Raw genomic sequence first — 17601 nt, forward strand, 5'->3', positions numbered from 1 at the left:
CAAACCCTGTGTCCGAAATCGCTCACTCGTTCACTACTCCCTACTCCCTATATAGGGAATTACTATATAGAGGACTATACAGTGAGCTCATTGGTAAAATAATTTAAAAAAAAAGCCCCGCTTTCGGACACTAGTTCGTCGCGCTGGTATTTAAGTCATTACTGTCGCACGATTAAAACGTGCCAGATCAGTCAGCTGGTGAGTTTCAAAATAATAAACCCACGCGTGTGTTTTTGTGATAAATCCATATTATACTGAGCGCATTTCCCACATTAATCAATACAAAGTCCCTGCAGCTTTCAGTTCTTTTAAATCAAGGCTGAATCCTTTCTTTCTTCTTCGCCGCTGCCTTTTATTAAATCACATTTGAGGCTTTTAATTTGATTTCTTTCAGCGCGACCGCAATGCATGATGGGATTTATTGCTTTGGTTAGTGACCATCGTTGTACACTACTTTTCGTGATGCATTATGGGATACTTTGAGTGCACGATATAGGGTGTAAATAATCCTCACTAAGGTTTCGGACAGCACTACAAAATGGCGTCTTCGCTATATATAGTGGCTTGTATAATAAGTAGGGAGCGATTTCAGACACAGGGGTTGTCAAAAGACAAGCACGCCCTCTTTCGAATGCTGATGTAATCAAGCTGGAAGTTTTGCTTGTTTTGATAACAATCAGGAAAGTTTGAAAAAAGTCGTCAGTAATCGTCATTTAAACTCGTTTTTGTGCAATATTTCGTTTGTAAAACAGTTTTCAAAATGGTGGCACTGACACCTGGCTGACACTTCACGTTTTGAAGTCTCGCACAAGTCTTGTGAAGATTGTGCAGATAAGCGACGCCTGCCGTGAACCAAACAAACTAAATTCAACACAGCTAAAAACCAAATAGGCCGATAAGTATAATATTTAATTGCAATTAGTTGCCAATACGAGTCATAATATAAGGTTACTAAAACCGAAAACGTCACTGAATAACACGTTAATTAAGAAATAAAGCAAGTTTAAAAATGACTTCAGTTCTCCTTTAATGAAGGTAGAGCATGAAAACTTTCCAGAATAACATTGAAATTAAACAACGATATGCACCTGAAGTTCAGATGTTGCTCATATGGTGTATTGTATAGTTTACAAAGTCATAGGGTTATGTTACAGTGCTGCTTGAAAGTTTGTGAACCCTTTAAAATTTTCTATATTCCTGCATAAATATGACCTAAAATATCATCAGATTTTCACACAAGTCCTAAAAGTAGATAAAGAGAACCCAGTTAAACAAATGAGACAAAAATATTATACTTGGTCATTTATTTATTGAGGGGCGGCACGGTGGTGTAGTGGTTAGCGCTGTCGCCTCACAGCAAGAAGGTCCGGGTTCGAGCCCCGGGGCCGGCGAGGGCCTTTCTGTGCGGAGTTTGCATGTTCTCCCCGTGTCCGTGTGGGTTTCCTCCGGGTGCTCCGGTTTCCCCCACAGTCCAAAGACATGCAGGTTAGGTTAACTGGTGACTCTAAATTGACCGTAGGTGTGAATGTGAGTGTGAATGGTTGTCTGTGTCTATGTGTCAGCCCTGTGATGACCTGGCAACTTGTCCAGGGTGTACCCCGCCTTTCGCCCGTAGTCAGCTGGGATAGGCTCCAGCTTGCCTGCGACCCTGTAGGACAGGATAAAGCGGCTAGAGATGATGAGATGAGGTCCAATATTACATATCTGTGAGTGGCAAAAGTATGTGAACCTCTAGGATTAGCAGTTAATTTGAAGGTGAAATTAGAGTCAGGTGTTTTCAATCAGTGGGGTGACAATCAGGTGTGAGTGGGCACCCTGTTTTATTTAAAGAACAGGGATCTATCAAAGTCTGATCTTCACAACACATGTTTGTGGAAGTGTATTACGGCACAAGCAAAGGAGGTTTCTGAGGGACTCAGAAAAAGCATTGTTGATGCTCATCAGGCTGGAAAAGGTTTCAAAACTATCTCTAAAGAGTTTGGGCTCCACCAATCCACAGTCAGACAGATTGTGTACAAATGGAGGAAATTCAAGACCATTGTTACCCTCCCCAGGAGTGGTCGACCAACAAAGATCACTCCAAGAGCAAGGCGTGTAATAGTCGGTGAGGTCACAAAGGATCCCAGGGTAACTTCTAAGCAATTGAAGGCCTCTCTCACTTTGGCTAATGTCAATGCTCATGAGTCCACCATCAGGAGAACACTGAACAACAATGGTGTGCATGGCAGGGTTGCAAGGAGAAAGCCACTGCTCTCCAAAAAGAACATTGCTGCTCATCTGCAGTTTGCTAAAGATCACGTGGACAAGCCAGAAGGCTATTGGAAAAAATGTTTGTGGACGGATGAGACCAAAATAGAATGTTTTAGTTTAAATGAGAAGTGTTATGTTTGGAGAAAGGAAAACACTGCATTCCAGCATAAGAACCTTATCCCATCTGTGAAACATGGTGGTGGTAGTATCATGGTTTGGGCCTGTTTTGCTGCATCTGGGCCAGGACGGCTTGCCATCACTGATGGAACAATGAATTCTGAATTATACCAGCGAATTCTAAAGGAAAATGTCAGGACATCTGTCCATGAACTGAATCTCAAGAGAAGGTGGGTCATGCAGCAAGACAATGACCCTAAGCACACAAATCGTTCTACCAAAGAATGGTTAAAGAAGAATAAAGTTAATGTTTTGGAATGGCCAAGTCAAAGTCTTGACCTTAATCCAATCAAAATGTTGTGGAAGGACCTGAAGTGAGCAGTTCATGTGAGGAAACCCACCAACATCTTTATTATTATTATTATTATTATTATTATTATTATTATTATTATTAACTTTATTCTTCTTTAACCATTCTTTGGGAGAACGACTTGTGTGCTTAGGGTCGTTGTCTTGCTGCATGACCCACCTTCTCTTGAGAGTCAGTTCATGGACAGATGTCCTGACATTTTCCTTTAGAATTCGCTGGTATAATTCAGAATTCATTGTTCCATCAATGATGGCAAGCCGTCCTGGCCCAGATGCAGCAAAACAGGCCCAAACCATGATACTACCACCACCATGTTTCACAGATGGGATAAAGTTCTTATGCTGGAATGCAGTGTTTTCCTTTCTCTTCCACAAACATGTGTTGTGAAGATCAGACTTTGATAGATCCCTGTTCTTTAAATAAAACAGGGTGCCCACTCACACCTGATTGTCATCCCATTGATTGTAAACACCTGACTCTAATTTCACCTTCAAATTAACTGCTAATCCTAGAGGTTCACATACTTTTGCCACTCACAGATATGTAATATTGGATCATTTTCCTCAATAAATAAATGAGCAAGTATAATATTTTTGTCTCATTTGTTTAACTGGGTTCTCTTGATCTACTTTTAGGACTTGTGTGAAAATCTGATGATGTTTTAGGTCATATTTATGCAGAAATATAGAAAATTCTAAAGGGTTCACAAACTTTCAAGCACCACTGTATACCCCGTGTAGTGAGCCCCAGGAATTATGGTGTCATTTTGGATTTTACTGAACTTAAATCTGGCAAATGTTAGTTGATTTTAGGTAAGAAAGGTAAAATTGAACTGATTATAGCGAACAAGAAAACATTACTGCAAATAAATAAATAAATAAATAAATAAATAGTTGGGGTAAAGTCTTTGGGTTTTAATTTGTCAGACTAGATTTTGTGTTTGTGTCTGGATTAAAAAAAATCAGATTTTTTATACTTTATTCTGCTCTTTCTCTCTCTCTCGTTCCCTACGAGCCACAAGCTCGTCTCAGTTCAGTTTATCGTCTCTCAAGACATAAGCTAGACATGCATCAAGATTTCTGTCCTGGTAGACAGGTGATGCAACAACAAAACAACAATTTCTCTACAGAGCATAACACGGCGTCTTCACAACCATTTTGCTGCCCTGTGTACTGAATGTATACACTCACCGGTCACTTTATTAGGAACACCCGTCCGTCCGTCCGTCCATCCATCCACCTGCAGGTGTTTGGTGCAGTTCTCTAATCGGCCGATCCCTCGACAGCAGCATGATGCATCACATCACGCAGATACAAATTAAGAGCTTCAGCTAATTAATGTTCACAATGTTCAAACATCAGAACGGGAATAAATGTGATCTCACGGTGAAGTGTGACTTTCTTTCACTGTGTGTGGTATGGGTGTTGGTTTGAGCCAGATGAGTATTTTTTATTTGAGTATTTCAGAAACTGCTGATCTCCTGGGGTTTTCATACACACACACACACACACACACACACACACACACACACACACACACACACACTACAGTCTCTAGAGTTTAGACAGAATGATGCGAAAAACAAAAAACACTCAGTTGAGTGAGTGACAGTCCTGTGGTTGGAAAATGGACAGATTGGTTCGAGCTTTTTTTGCCAGGAAGGGTATAGTAACTTATATAATGTGGGTGGTAAAAGAGAGCAGCTGGACTTGCTTGAAGATTCTTGAAGACGTTTCACCTCTCATCCGAAAGGCTTCTTCGGTTCTGTCTGACTAATAGGGAGTATCAGGTATTTATCCTCTCATGGATGAAAAGCAATCCTAAGGTGTGGTTGAGTCCTCCTGTTGGTGTGGGTCACTGGGGGCTGGGTGTGAACGGCCTAGAGAGTCGTTGGGGTGATCAATGGGTTGTTGGTTCTCTCTGTCCTCCTGTGAGTCACTGAAAACAGCTGGGTTTTGGTGTCCATTCAGTTGTCTGGGAAGTGTGCCAAGGACTGCATTGTAGGTGGCTGATAAATGATGTCTTAGACCCCCACCTCTGTTCAGTGATGGCCGTTCCAGGTTGACAAAAATGGCTTCTTTAACTCCTCGCTCATACCAACGATCCTCTCTGGCTAAAATGCGTATGTTGCAATCCTGAAATGAGTGTCCTTTGTTGTTAAGATGAATGTAGACAGCCGAGTCCTGGCCTGAGGAACTGGCTCTCCTGTGTTGAGCCATGCACCTGTGAAGCGGTTGTTTTGTTTCCACAATATACGAGTCTGTGCATTCCTCACTGCACTGAATTGCATACACTACGTTGTCCTGTTTGTGTCTGGCTATTCTGTCCTTAGGGTGGACCAGTTTCTGCTTCAGGGTGTTACTGGGTCTGAAATGTACCAGAATGTTGTGTTTGTAGAAGATCCTCCTGAGTTTCTCAGATAGACCAGAAATGTAGGGAATGACAATGTTCTTGCATTTGTTCCTGTTATCCTTCTTGTCCATTAATGTTCCTTTTTCTGCTCTTGAAGAAAGCCCAGTTGGGATACCTGCAGTTCTGAAGTGCTTTCTTGATGTGATTCTGGTCCTTCTCTTTTCCCTCTACCATTATAGGAATGTTCTGAGCCCTGTGTTGCAACGTCCTAATGACCCCCAGTTTGTGTTCCAGTGGCTGGTGAGAGTCGAAGAGTAGGTACTGGTCTGTGTGTGGGGGTTTCCAGTAGACCTCGATGCTAAGGCTTCTGTCTTGTCTAATGTGTACGTCACAATCCAAGAACTCTAGATTATTCCCACTGATGTCCTCCCGAGTGAAATTGATGTTGGTATCCACTGCATTGATGTGCTTAGAGAAGGCTTCCACCTCATGGGTTTTGATTTTAACCCAGGTGTCATCCACATATCTGAACCAGTGGCTGGGAGCAACTCCTGAAAAAGTGGTCAAAGCTTTATGTTCCACTTCCTCCATGTATAGATTGGCCACAATAGGAGACACTGGTGAGCCCATGGCGCATCCATGCTTCTGTCTGTAGAAACTTTCATTAAACTGGAAATAGGTGGTGGTCAGGCATCAGGTAGAGGTCAAGCAGGGTGCAAATCTGGTCTGTGGTGAGGTTCGTTCTATCCAGTAAGGTGCTGTCTTGAAGGAGTCGTTTTCGAACAGATTCGACTGCTTCTGTGGTGGGAATGCAGGTGAAAAGAGAAGTGACATTGTAGGAAATCATGGTTTCATCTGAGTCTAGTTTGAGTTCTGCAACTTTAGTAGCAAAATCTTGGGAGTTTTTGAGTTTATGACCTGGATGACTGAGAATCTTCACAGACATAACTCATATAATCACTCTTTACCAGGCCTCAACATTAACTTTTGCCACCTGAAATGGCCTCAAAAATTTTTTTGCCCCCCTTGAATTTCCTTCTGCGGTGTTTCAGCACATTTTCAAGTACATGGTTCAAGGCGATACTGATATCTTTTCTCAGGGTATAATTGAGTTATTTAAACAAAAGTACATTTTTTTATTTTTAAAAACAACATTTATTTCTGCAACAGAAGAACAAAACAAGCCCTGAAAACATGAAACATAAATCAATATCATACATGTAAGACTTCCGTACAGTACGAGTACATAATACGTCTTTTTACATCGAGTTTAGGACACAAAACACACTTTGTTTTGCTGATAACAATGACTAGCAATATTGATGAATTATACAACTAAAAACATTATAAAATAGGAGTCTGTACTGCACTACTGTCTTATCATTCAGTTTGCTGTTGCATTTAGGAGGAAATTAAACAACCTGTCATTCTCATCTTCACATGCATGATGGGCCAATGTCAAATGATAAATGGGGTAAGAGAGATTTATCTATGGGATAATTCACTATGTAAATGATATATAGTTACCATAGATCATGTGGTTTACTATTTGAGACACAAAAGCGTGTCTTTCCATTCACTGAATGCACTTACCTCACTCAGTCACTCACTCAGCTCCGCATGCTCCCAAAGGGAGCGTGGCGTCTCTGGATATGGCTCTCCAGGTGGATCTGTTCCTGGAAGCCTCCCAGGCAGTGGCGATGTTGAGGCCAACAGCCTATAGGTCGTCGCTCAGCTGGTCGGACCATGTGCGTCTGGGACGGGACCAGGTGGTGGGGGTCGGTTCCCTCAGTAGGGCGGCTGGTTCCAGGGGTGGCTCCGCCCTGGCGATGTGGTCGAAGAGGCGGAGACAGGCCGAGCGGATCTTGTTGGACTGTGGAGGCTGGTTGGTGATGGAATGTACTTACCACTAACTTTTATTATTACAAGAATGATTATAGTCACTATATGACTATAGCTACAACTGGAATGTGCTGATTTTGTTAGTGTTTGTAATTATTGAAAGTCTATGTAACAGTTCCTGATGTGGGTGGAGCACAGAAGCACGGCAGGCGAGAGTTGATATTTGTACAATATCTTTTATTCGGGCTTTTCAGCTTGCTTGCTTGTTTGCGTCCTTTCATTCATTCATTCATTCCTCACTCACTCACTCACTCACATGCATTGTGGTTGGGGAGAGAGCTCCCTTTCTCTGCTCTCTCTCTCCTTTTATGCTTCGTCCCTGTAACAAACAGAGACACACACACATTAATTGACAGTAGGTGAAATGACTTAGCCATGTACCTTCCCGACCCTGCCCTCCATTCACAGACTGCTGCTTGGCCACACCCCTGCTGCCACATACCCCCACCGCCTGACTCAGGCCGGGGAGCCATCCGGCCTGAAGCTGACTCCCCCCCCCCCCCCCGACAGGACAGGAAGTCCGCCACCACCATCTGCGCTCCCGGCCTGTGGATCACCTCAAACTTAAATGGCTGGAGGGCGAGATACCAACAGGTGATCCGCCCATTGGCATCCTTCATGTGGTGGAGCCACTGGAGGGGCGCATGGTCCGAACAGAGAATGAAAGGGCGCCCCAGCAGGTAGTATTGGAGGGCGAGGACTGCCCACTTGATGGCGAGACACTCCTTCTCGATTGTGCTGTACCTGCTTTCACCCATCGAGAGTTTCCAACTGATGTACAGCACGGGGCACTCCTTGCCCTCCACCTCCTGGGAAAAATGGCCCCCAGCCCTCTGTCCGATGCATCAGTCTGCAAAATAAAGGGGAGAGAGAAGTCAGGGGAGTGTAAGAGTGGCCCCCCACACAGTGCGGCTTTTACCTCAGAGAAGACCTGTTGGCACTGCTCCGTCCACTGGACCGGATCTGGAGCCCCCTTTTTAGTGAGATCGGTTAGCGGGCTAATGACGTCCGAATAATTAGGTAGAAACCTACGATAATAGCCAGCCAGCCCCAAGAACTGTCTCACCTCCTTTTTGGTCTTGGGTCTCAGGCAGGCCGCAATTGCTGCGGTCTTGTTAATTTTTGGGACGCACCTGCCCATGACCCAAGTGGAACCCCAGATACTGTACTTCCACCCACCCAATCGCACACTTTTTTGGGTTAGCTGTGAAGCCCGCTCATCTCAGCGACTTTAGAACAGCCCTCAGGTGTTCTAAGTGCTGTGGCCAATCATTACTGTAGATCACGATGTCGTCTAGATAGGCAGCCACGTAGGCAGCGTGAGGGCGGAGGACCCTGTCCATAAGCCACTGGAATGTAGCGGGCACCCCAAACAACCCAAAAGGGAGTGTGACAAATTGGTGTAATCCAAACGGTGTGGAAAAGGCCATTTTCTCTTGGGATAGAGGAGTCAAGGGGATCTGCCAATATCCCGTTGTTAGAACCAGTGTCGAATAAAAGCGAGCAGTGCCTAACTGGTCAAGCAACTCATCAATGCGAGGCACTGGGTATGTGTCAAATTTAGACACCGGTGCAGATAGACTTAATCCCCAGTAACCCATACAGCTCACGCAGTGTGCATGACATAAACGAAGTGCCTTGGTCTGTCAGGATTTTTTTCTGAATCCCGACCCGGGAGATAAAGTGGAAGAGCGCTTCTGCAATACTGCGTGCTGAGATATTGCAGAGAGGCACTGCTTCTGGATATCACATTGCATAGTCCACTAGAACTAAAATAAAGTGATATCCCTGTGCTGACCGATCTAATGGCCCGACGAGGTCCATCCTTATTTGCTAAAACAGGGTCTCGATTAGAGGAAGAGGGCGCAAAGGTGCTTCTGGAGTGGCCACGGGATTTACTAATTGGCATTCATGGCATGCCGCACACCACCGATGGACATCCCCGTGAATCCCTGGCCAATAGAATTGGGCCATTATTCGGGCTAGTGTTTTATCTTGCCCCAAGTGTCCAGTCATGGGATTAAAGTGAGCCGCATGGAACATGAGTTCCCTACGGCTCTTTGGGATTAACAACTGGGTTATTTGTTCCTTGGTTTGAGTGTCCTGCATCACTCGGTACAATCTATCTTTAATAATGGAAAAATAGGGGAAGGTCAGTGCTGCACTTGGCTGAAGAGTTTGACCATCGATTACATTCACTTGGTCAAACGCATGCCGCAGAGTCTCATCTCGTGACTGCTCTAACAGGAAATCCCCAATGGAATCCCCGAGAGAGGGAGGAGGAGCGGGCTGCTCCTCACTCTGGCACGGTGTTGATGTAGACAGCTCTGCGACAGGTTCTCCAGTCAACGCCACACCGGGATCTTCCCAAGACCTACTAGTGCAGGACCCACTGCGTGTTAAATATTCCATTAGGTTTTTAAATCCCAGCCAATCAGTACCCAAAATCAACGAGTGGGTGAGACAGGGACTAACTGCCACCTTTATTCTATGCATTTGGCCCCGGAATAGAATTTGGACAGACACTAGAGGGCAATGGTGAACATCCCCGTGCACACACAACACTTTCACCGCTTGTGCTCCCCCCAATGCCTCACCTTGCATCAGGCGTTGGTGAATTGAGGTCTGATTACAACTGGAATCCACCAAAGCGTGATATGTAGCCCCTTGGATACTTACCAGTATGCGATACGTTCCGGCCTGATCGGGGGCGGTTTCTGGTGCATCGGGGATCCGGATTACAGCACCCACCTCCCTTGTGGAGCTCTGACCTTGGAGATGCTCTGATTCCCCGCCGCGCCAGCACACCGGCCCAGGCTTTCCCTCTGCACTGGTGTTATGGGTGCCACTCACCTAAGGGACAACACAGACACAGAAGAGGGGAGGACACCACGGGTGCGATGGGCCGGCTGGAGAGGAGCCAGCTGCAGCCTCTGTGGCAGGGGAACGGGGTGGGGAGGGGGGCGAGAGACAAGGGGAGAAAAGAGAGAGAGAGAAGAGACATGAGGGAGGCAGACAAGGGAGACGCCTTGTCTGCCTGCTGTCGGAGCCGCCTCCAGATGGTCCTCCGCCAGCTCGATGGCTCGATCCAGCGACGCCAGGTGATGACACTGGACCCATTCCTCCATTCCTTCTGGAAGTCGAAAGACAAACTGCTCCAGTGCCACCAGATCGATGATCTCATCAGCATGACAGTTTTCTGCCCTCAGCCACCGCCGGCAGGAGTCCCGGAGTTGCTGGTCAAATGCAAATGGCTGGCCGACTTCCTCCAATGCCAGTGTCCGGAAGCACTGGCGATGTTGCTCCGGGGAGCGGCCGAGCCACTGCAGGATGGCTTTTGTCAGGTTAGCATAGACCAGCCGGCTGTCGGCAGGGAGCTGCTGTGCTGCGAGCTGCGCCTTGCCAGTCAGGATCGGGAGAAGGCGCGCCACACGCTGCTCCTGCGGCCACCCCCACGCCTAGGCTGCTTGCTCGAAAAGAGCGAGGAACGCTTCCAGATCGTCCTGTGGTCCCATCTTTGTGAGGGTGGTGGCAGCGGTGGTCGATGCCCCTGCTGACGCGAGCCGGTGCCGGAATGCCTGGCGATCTTCCTGCTGGGCCAGCTTCAAGGCTTCGAAGCATTGCTCCTGCTCCTTTCAGAGGGGGATCAGCGCTTGATGCTGGTTCTGCTGGGCAGTAGCGAGGGCAAGGATGAGCTCTTTGAATGTCGGGGACTCCATGGGGTGGTTCCTTTCTGTGCTCCTGGGTTTCGGCACCACTGTAACAGTTCCTGATGTGGGTAGAGCACAGAAGCATGGCAGGCGAGAGTTGATATTTGTACAATATCTTTTATTTGGGCTTTTCAGCTTGCTTGCTTGTTTGCGTCCTTTCATTCATTCATTCATTCATTCATTCATTACTCACTCACTCACTCACTCACTCACTCACTCACTCACTCACTCACATGCATTGTGGTTGGGGAGAGAGCTACCTTTCTCTGCTCTCTCTCTCCTTTTATGCTTCATCCCTGTAACAAACAGAGACACACACACATTAATTGACAGCAGGTGGAATGACTTACAGTAGCCACTTACCTTCCCTGACCCCACCCTCCATTCACAGACTGCTGCTTGGCCACGCCCCCGCTGCCACAGTGTATTTTGTTATTTTACAAATAACACTTCAGATACTGTTTTAACAATAATAAGCATCACTGTATAAATGATAAAACTCTGTAACTACACGTCCTTGGGGTTGATGAGACATGAAGGGATGGGAATACCATCCAGCCCACAGTTCAGGTCGGAGTCCTTTGAGAGTTAATGCTTTGGCTTTCGCAACATTCTGTTCCCAAAAGTTGATGTTGGGAAAAAGTCTTTATGCAAAGGTTTTCTTGCTTTTGTAGTTTTTTTTTTAAAAACTGTTCTGTGCCGGGACTCTTTGGGAAAAAGAATGTATAATCCAATATGTAGCTAATGCTAATGCCAGGCCACTAACCTGCACCATCACTCCAGTTGTTTTGAGGAATTTTGTACGGATCATAACCACTAATAAACTCTAATTTCCGCATATATCTATCCTTCATTTCTTTCTGACTAAGATTATCCAAGTAATCCGGTAGTAGAGCTTTTTTAGCTGTAGTTTTCTTCAGACAACGGCAACAGACACCAGACATCTTCACTTGGCTTCAGACCACTCGTAGTGATGAAAAGCACAAATGCGCACACAGACCAATCAGAATCGCCATTACAAATCGGGAAGAAAAAAACAAGATGGTTATCACAGCGGAGGCAAGGATGCTGGTTAATATGTATTGTTTTTTGTAATGTACTCACTCGAAAATCATTTTTGTGCTTAAAGAAGCCGACCATAGATGTGCCTGAATGGGCCTAACTCACTAAAATATTTCTGCCCGAACGTCTTGGTCAGGCAAGTCGGGCATTTGGGCAATGCCTGGCATTGAGGCTTGTTTACAACCGCGGTGAGCAGAAAAGCATCTCAGCATGCAACAGAAAACAGAACACCACACTGGGTTCCACTCCTGCAGACAAGAACAGGGATCTTAGAATCAGCAAAAAGTTCCTATTAAAGTGGCCGCTGAGTGTGTAGCAAATAATAAGTCATTTATGGTATAGATTAACTTAAACCTGCTGAGTTTTACATTGATCAACGATATAAAGACTGAGCTGAATATCTGCAACAGGAGAACATTATTGTCGACTCATTATATGATACAGATTATGCAATATAACTGACAAAGTCACTAGAAAAAGGAGATGAAAAAGAGAAAGTTTACAGATTCCAGCAGTCACCAAACCACTGAATATCATCGTAAACGGTACAATTCTGATTATTCCATTTGACTGCAGGTCTGTGCTATTTCTAGCTCTGCCCACATGTCCCTGTTTGGTTCTCCTGGTGTCCTGGAGAGAAGAGGAACTGAATCCAGTACAGGAATTTCATGAGCTGGCTGAAGGAATCATAAAATTGTTTCCATACCACAATGTCTCCAGGACGAAACTAATGATGCACGTTAACCAATCAATGATCACCATCGTTCCCAAAATCTAATCACAGTTCACCATTGTACCAGATGACCAATCACTGAACACCATTGTTTCAGACAGAACAATCATGGCTCACCATTGTTCCCAAAATCCAATCACGGATCACCATTGTTCCAGACAGGCCCATCACGGATCACAATTATTATTAAAATCCAATCACTGATCACTATTGTTACCAAAATCCAATCATGGATCACCATTATTCCAGACAGATCAATCAAGGATCACCATTTTTCCCAAAATCCAATCAGAGTTCATCATTGTTCCAGACAGACCAATCAGACATCACTGTTGTTCCAGACAGACCAATCACAGCTCACCATTCTTCCCAAAATCCAATCATGGATCACCATTCTTCCCAAAATCCAATCATGGATCACCTTTTTTTCCCAAAATCCAATCATGGATAACCATTGTTCCCAAAATCCAATCACGGATCACCATTTTTCCCCAAAATCCAATCATAGATCACCATTGTTCCCAAAATCCAAACAAGGATCATGATTGTTCCAGACAAACCAGTCACAGATCATCCATCAGCACAATTCTTTATTCTTCATTTTAAACTATGTTCTTGGCGATATTTACAGGAATAAAACTGTTTCCTTTGTGTCTCTTTCTAACTCGTCACTACCACTGTTCCATTTGGTCTTCTGAAAATATTCCTTTTTTGTGCAACTTGGTTTGATATGCAAATGATCACAATCATTAATTGAATATGCAATTTAGTATGTGACATCATCTTCCAATTTCTATAAAGTTTTTGAGTGTGCATGAGGTCCTTTCATCTGAAAAGATTTGGCAACACAGGATGTTCATCTCCAAGGATAAAACCTTGATGACAACATCAGTCCTGACTGCCCACATGGACCTTTTCCCAGAACGCCTCCAATTTATTTTTTCTATTCAGCTCTCAACTGTTTTTTTTTGTTCAGTAAGCATTTAGCATTTGATCCAGTAGCAGTGAGATCAATAAAAGGTGAGAGGGAGAAAAAATAATCACCTGCGTATTTGGCTGCAACACAGATCTTTATTTGTAGCTGTGCAGCTCGGTTTCAGTGACACTCTGTAGCGAAAGTGTCTGAATCTTGTGGAGGTGCGAGAGCAGGTGGAGGTGCGAAAGCAGGTATAGGTGGAGGTGGGTGGGTGAAAGCAGGTGGAGGTGGATAAGTGAGAGCAGGTGTAGGTGGGTGGGTGAAAGCAGGTGGAGGTATTGAGAGCAAGTGGAGGTTTGAGAGCAGGTGGATGAGTGAGAGCAGGTGGAGGTGTTGAGAGCAGGTAGATGAGTGAGAGCAGGTGGAGGTTCGAGAGCAGGTGGAAATGGGAAAGCAGGTGGAGGTGGATGTGTGAGAGCAGGTGGAGGTGTTGAGAGCAGGTGGAGGAAGGAAAGCAGGTGGAGGTGGATGTTTGAGAGTAGGTGGAGATGTTGAGAACAGGTGGAGGTGTGAAAGCAGGTGTAGGTGGAGGAGTGAGACTAGATGGAGGAGTGAGAACAGGTGGAGGAATGAGAGCAGGTGGAGGAGTGAGAGCAGGTGGAGGTGTTGAGAGCAGGTTAAGGTGTGAGAGTGGGTGGAGGTGTGAGGGCGGGTGGAGGTGCGAGACCAGTGAATGTGTACTGTACCAATGTGATGCTACAAAACATTGATGGAAGTCATTCTGATCAAACCCATCTGTGAAATTCATTTCAGATTCATGGAGCTCAGCATCTCAGTGGTAGACAGACAGACAGACAGACAGACAGACAGACAGACTTTAATCATCCCAAAGGGAAATTCCATTGTTTCAGCAACCTTAAAAACATACAGCATACACAGACAAAAATACTTTCACCCACAAGACATAGCCTGAGGTAGTTGTCAAGGCATAATGCCCATCTAAGTGCCAAAGTGAGACTGTAATTGCCTGATAAGACATTAATCAACACATTGCAATAGAGTAGTCCATAAACTAGAATATGGATATTTATAGAAAAGAAGCCCTCCTAACCAGGGAGACTTAAGTGCATTGCATCTCAAGACTTAAGATTATAAGATTACTGTATTCTTGAAAGATTCTTCTTCTCTCTCTGCTCAGAGGTGAGTCATTAAAAAGTGCTATTGCTGTGGGTAGGAAAGTCCTCCTATATCTGTCCTTACTACTGTACAACTGAGTTGGCGAAGCCTCCCACTAAAAACACTTTGTTGCTTTGCCCAGTGTACTGTGTAGGGGATGTGAGGTATTGTCCATAATGTGTAACAATTTCTGTAGTATCCTCCTTTCCACCACCAATTCTAGGGTTTCCAGAGTAGTCCCCAGCACAGAGCCTGCCTTTCTAATTAACTTGTTCAGTCTATTAGAGTCACTGGCCCTGATACTGCTACCCCAGCAGATGACAGCAAAGAAAATTGCACTTGCCACCACAGACTGATAAAACATTTGCAACATCTTAGTACACACATTAAAAGACCTAAGCCTCCTCAAGAAATAGAGCCTACTCTGACCCTTCTTGTAGACAGCCTTGGTATTGTACTTCCAGTGCAGTTTATTGTCTATGTGAACCCCCAGATATTTATAGCTCTCTACCACCTCTACCTCTTCCCCCAGGATGGAAATGGTGTTTAGCTTAGCCCTGGTCCTTCTAAAGTCCACCACCATCTCCTTGGTCTTGGCCACATTTAAGAGCAGGTGGTTGTTACCACACCACTCCACAAAGCATTCCACCAGTTGCCGGTACTCTGTTTCCTCCCCCCTGACACACCCCACCAATGCAGAATCATCTGAGAACTTCTGCAGATGGCAAGACTCAGAGCTGTAACAAAAGTCAGAGGTGTAGAGTGTGAAGAGGAAGGGGGATAAAACAGTCCCCTGGATAGGACCATCTATTGTTCACAAACACCGCAATCCCCCCTCCTTTCTTCTTACCACTCAGCCTTCAATCCCGGTCAGCAGTCATGCTCCTGCAGCCACGTCTCGGTAAAACACATACGGCTGCATTCACGGTACTCCCTCTGTGCTCTTATCAATGCCCCAAGCTCATCAGTCTTGTTTGCCAACGACCTCACATTCCCCATTATGACTGATGGAATAAAGGGTTTAAATCGCCTTCTCCTGGCTCTTCATAACACACCGGCCCTGTGCCCCCGGCGTCTCCCTCTCAACTCCTTGGGGATTTGGTGTCTTAATCCTGGCAGTAGTGATGGTTTGGAGAGCGCAATCAGCTGGTCCCACAGGTAAACAATACTGCCCGCATTGACATGACCCGACTCAGTGTAAGTTATAAAAACAATGAAAAAGTATAGGGAGGGATTCTAAAGATTTCTCAACTTCAAATAAAATATATGTCATAAAACTCAATAAAAAGATTGGATTTGGACTTTCTCTCACATCTCATCTCATCCACACAGATTTATTCCTCCTGCGGAACAGCTGGAGATTTGGATTTGCTTTATATACTGTAATCATGTATTTGAAACAGTTTTTGACAGATTTCATAATAGAAACAAGTTGCAGTTGATCGAGTGAAGGGTTAAAACTCAGGAGTTTTCACTTGAGCAGACTTTTTATGAAACAGCATTCAGGGCCCCAGGTTTCATCTCGTTTCACCCTGAGTACAGATTACAGTGTGTGATGGTATCAGAAGAGAATCCACAGGTCACTAAGCTGAAGTGAGCTGAAGCAAATCGCACACGGCTCATATTCAGGAGCAGAAGCAGTGAATGTGACATTGATGGCCTCCTTTCACACAGAAAACAGCATTCACACAAGGTCATGGTGCACTCAGGGGCTTCGAACCGCTGATCTGAAACACGATGACTCATAAACTCCAACAGGGACATTCTTATCTTCTTAACCCTTTCATAGTCTGCAAAAAAATATTTGTTTTATTCTTTAATGTACTAATTAATTTATGCATTTTTTAAAAAACTTTTATACCAATTATGACAAAAAAATACACCAATGATTTTCTTATTAATTAATTAATTAATTATTCTCGCCACACATTTGGCATCTACTGGAAATAATCATGTTTCAGACATGCATGTGTGTTATAGACTGTATGAAAACAACAAAAAATGTAAAACCTAATAAACAAAAAGATATTTTGGAAATGAGCAAGTTACTTTAAAAAAGTTTGTGCAGAAAATGTTTTAACTAAAGTCAATATAAAAGTAAAAATGTAAATACTGTATTCAGTAAGTATAACAATATATTAAAACGACTTATAGTTAATTTCTTTGTTTCATTAGACTTAGTAAAGGTAATAAACATGTATATGTATATTTCTGAACCAAAATGTATTTTTTTTAAACTGTAAGTAGTCTTTACAAATTAATTTCTTTCCTCAAACACAAAAACTTCATTTATTTAACTCATTTTTGGTCACTGCTTAACTTCATGTGTGTTTTTTTCAAATATTTCTTAATTGTTGTCATTTTAAAATAGTAGAAAATAACAAAACATTAGGATCTTATACTAACAAGGGTGTAAAAACTTTTAACTGCTTGTGTATATTTGTAAAACCTGTAAAAAAATATATAACTTTTTGCAGAAGAACCCATTGTTTCTTGTTACATCAAAACACCAATACAAGATAATTTTGCCAATTACAGATTTAAATACAGAACTCTGTATTCGGGGCCAGTGTAGGGTCAAAAATATGAAGCTGGCAGAGGGTGTTAAAAAAAAATAGAATTTCCAAGAATTTGAGAGAAAAAGTGAAAATATTTACTAGACAAATATCACAAATTTATGAGAGAAAAAGGCAAAAATTTACAAGAAATAAAGTCACAAGTTTACAAGAAAGAAGTAACAAATTTATGAGGAAAAAAAATCACAAATTTAGGAGGAAAAGTCACATTTTTTTTAGAAAATATATCACAAATTTACATGAAATAAACTTGATTTATCAGAAAAAAATTCACAAATATTTGACAAGAAAATATCACAAATTTACAAGGAAAGGGTCACAAATTTATGAGAAAAATGCCACAAATTTATAAGAAATAAGGTCACAAATTTACAAGAAAAAAGTCACAAATTTATGAGGAAAAAAACAAATTTATGAGGAAAAAAATCACAAATTTA

This window comes from Neoarius graeffei, chromosome 3 (assembly GCF_027579695.1).
Source record: "Neoarius graeffei isolate fNeoGra1 chromosome 3, fNeoGra1.pri, whole genome shotgun sequence".
NCBI lineage: Eukaryota > Metazoa > Chordata > Actinopteri > Siluriformes > Ariidae > Neoarius > Neoarius graeffei.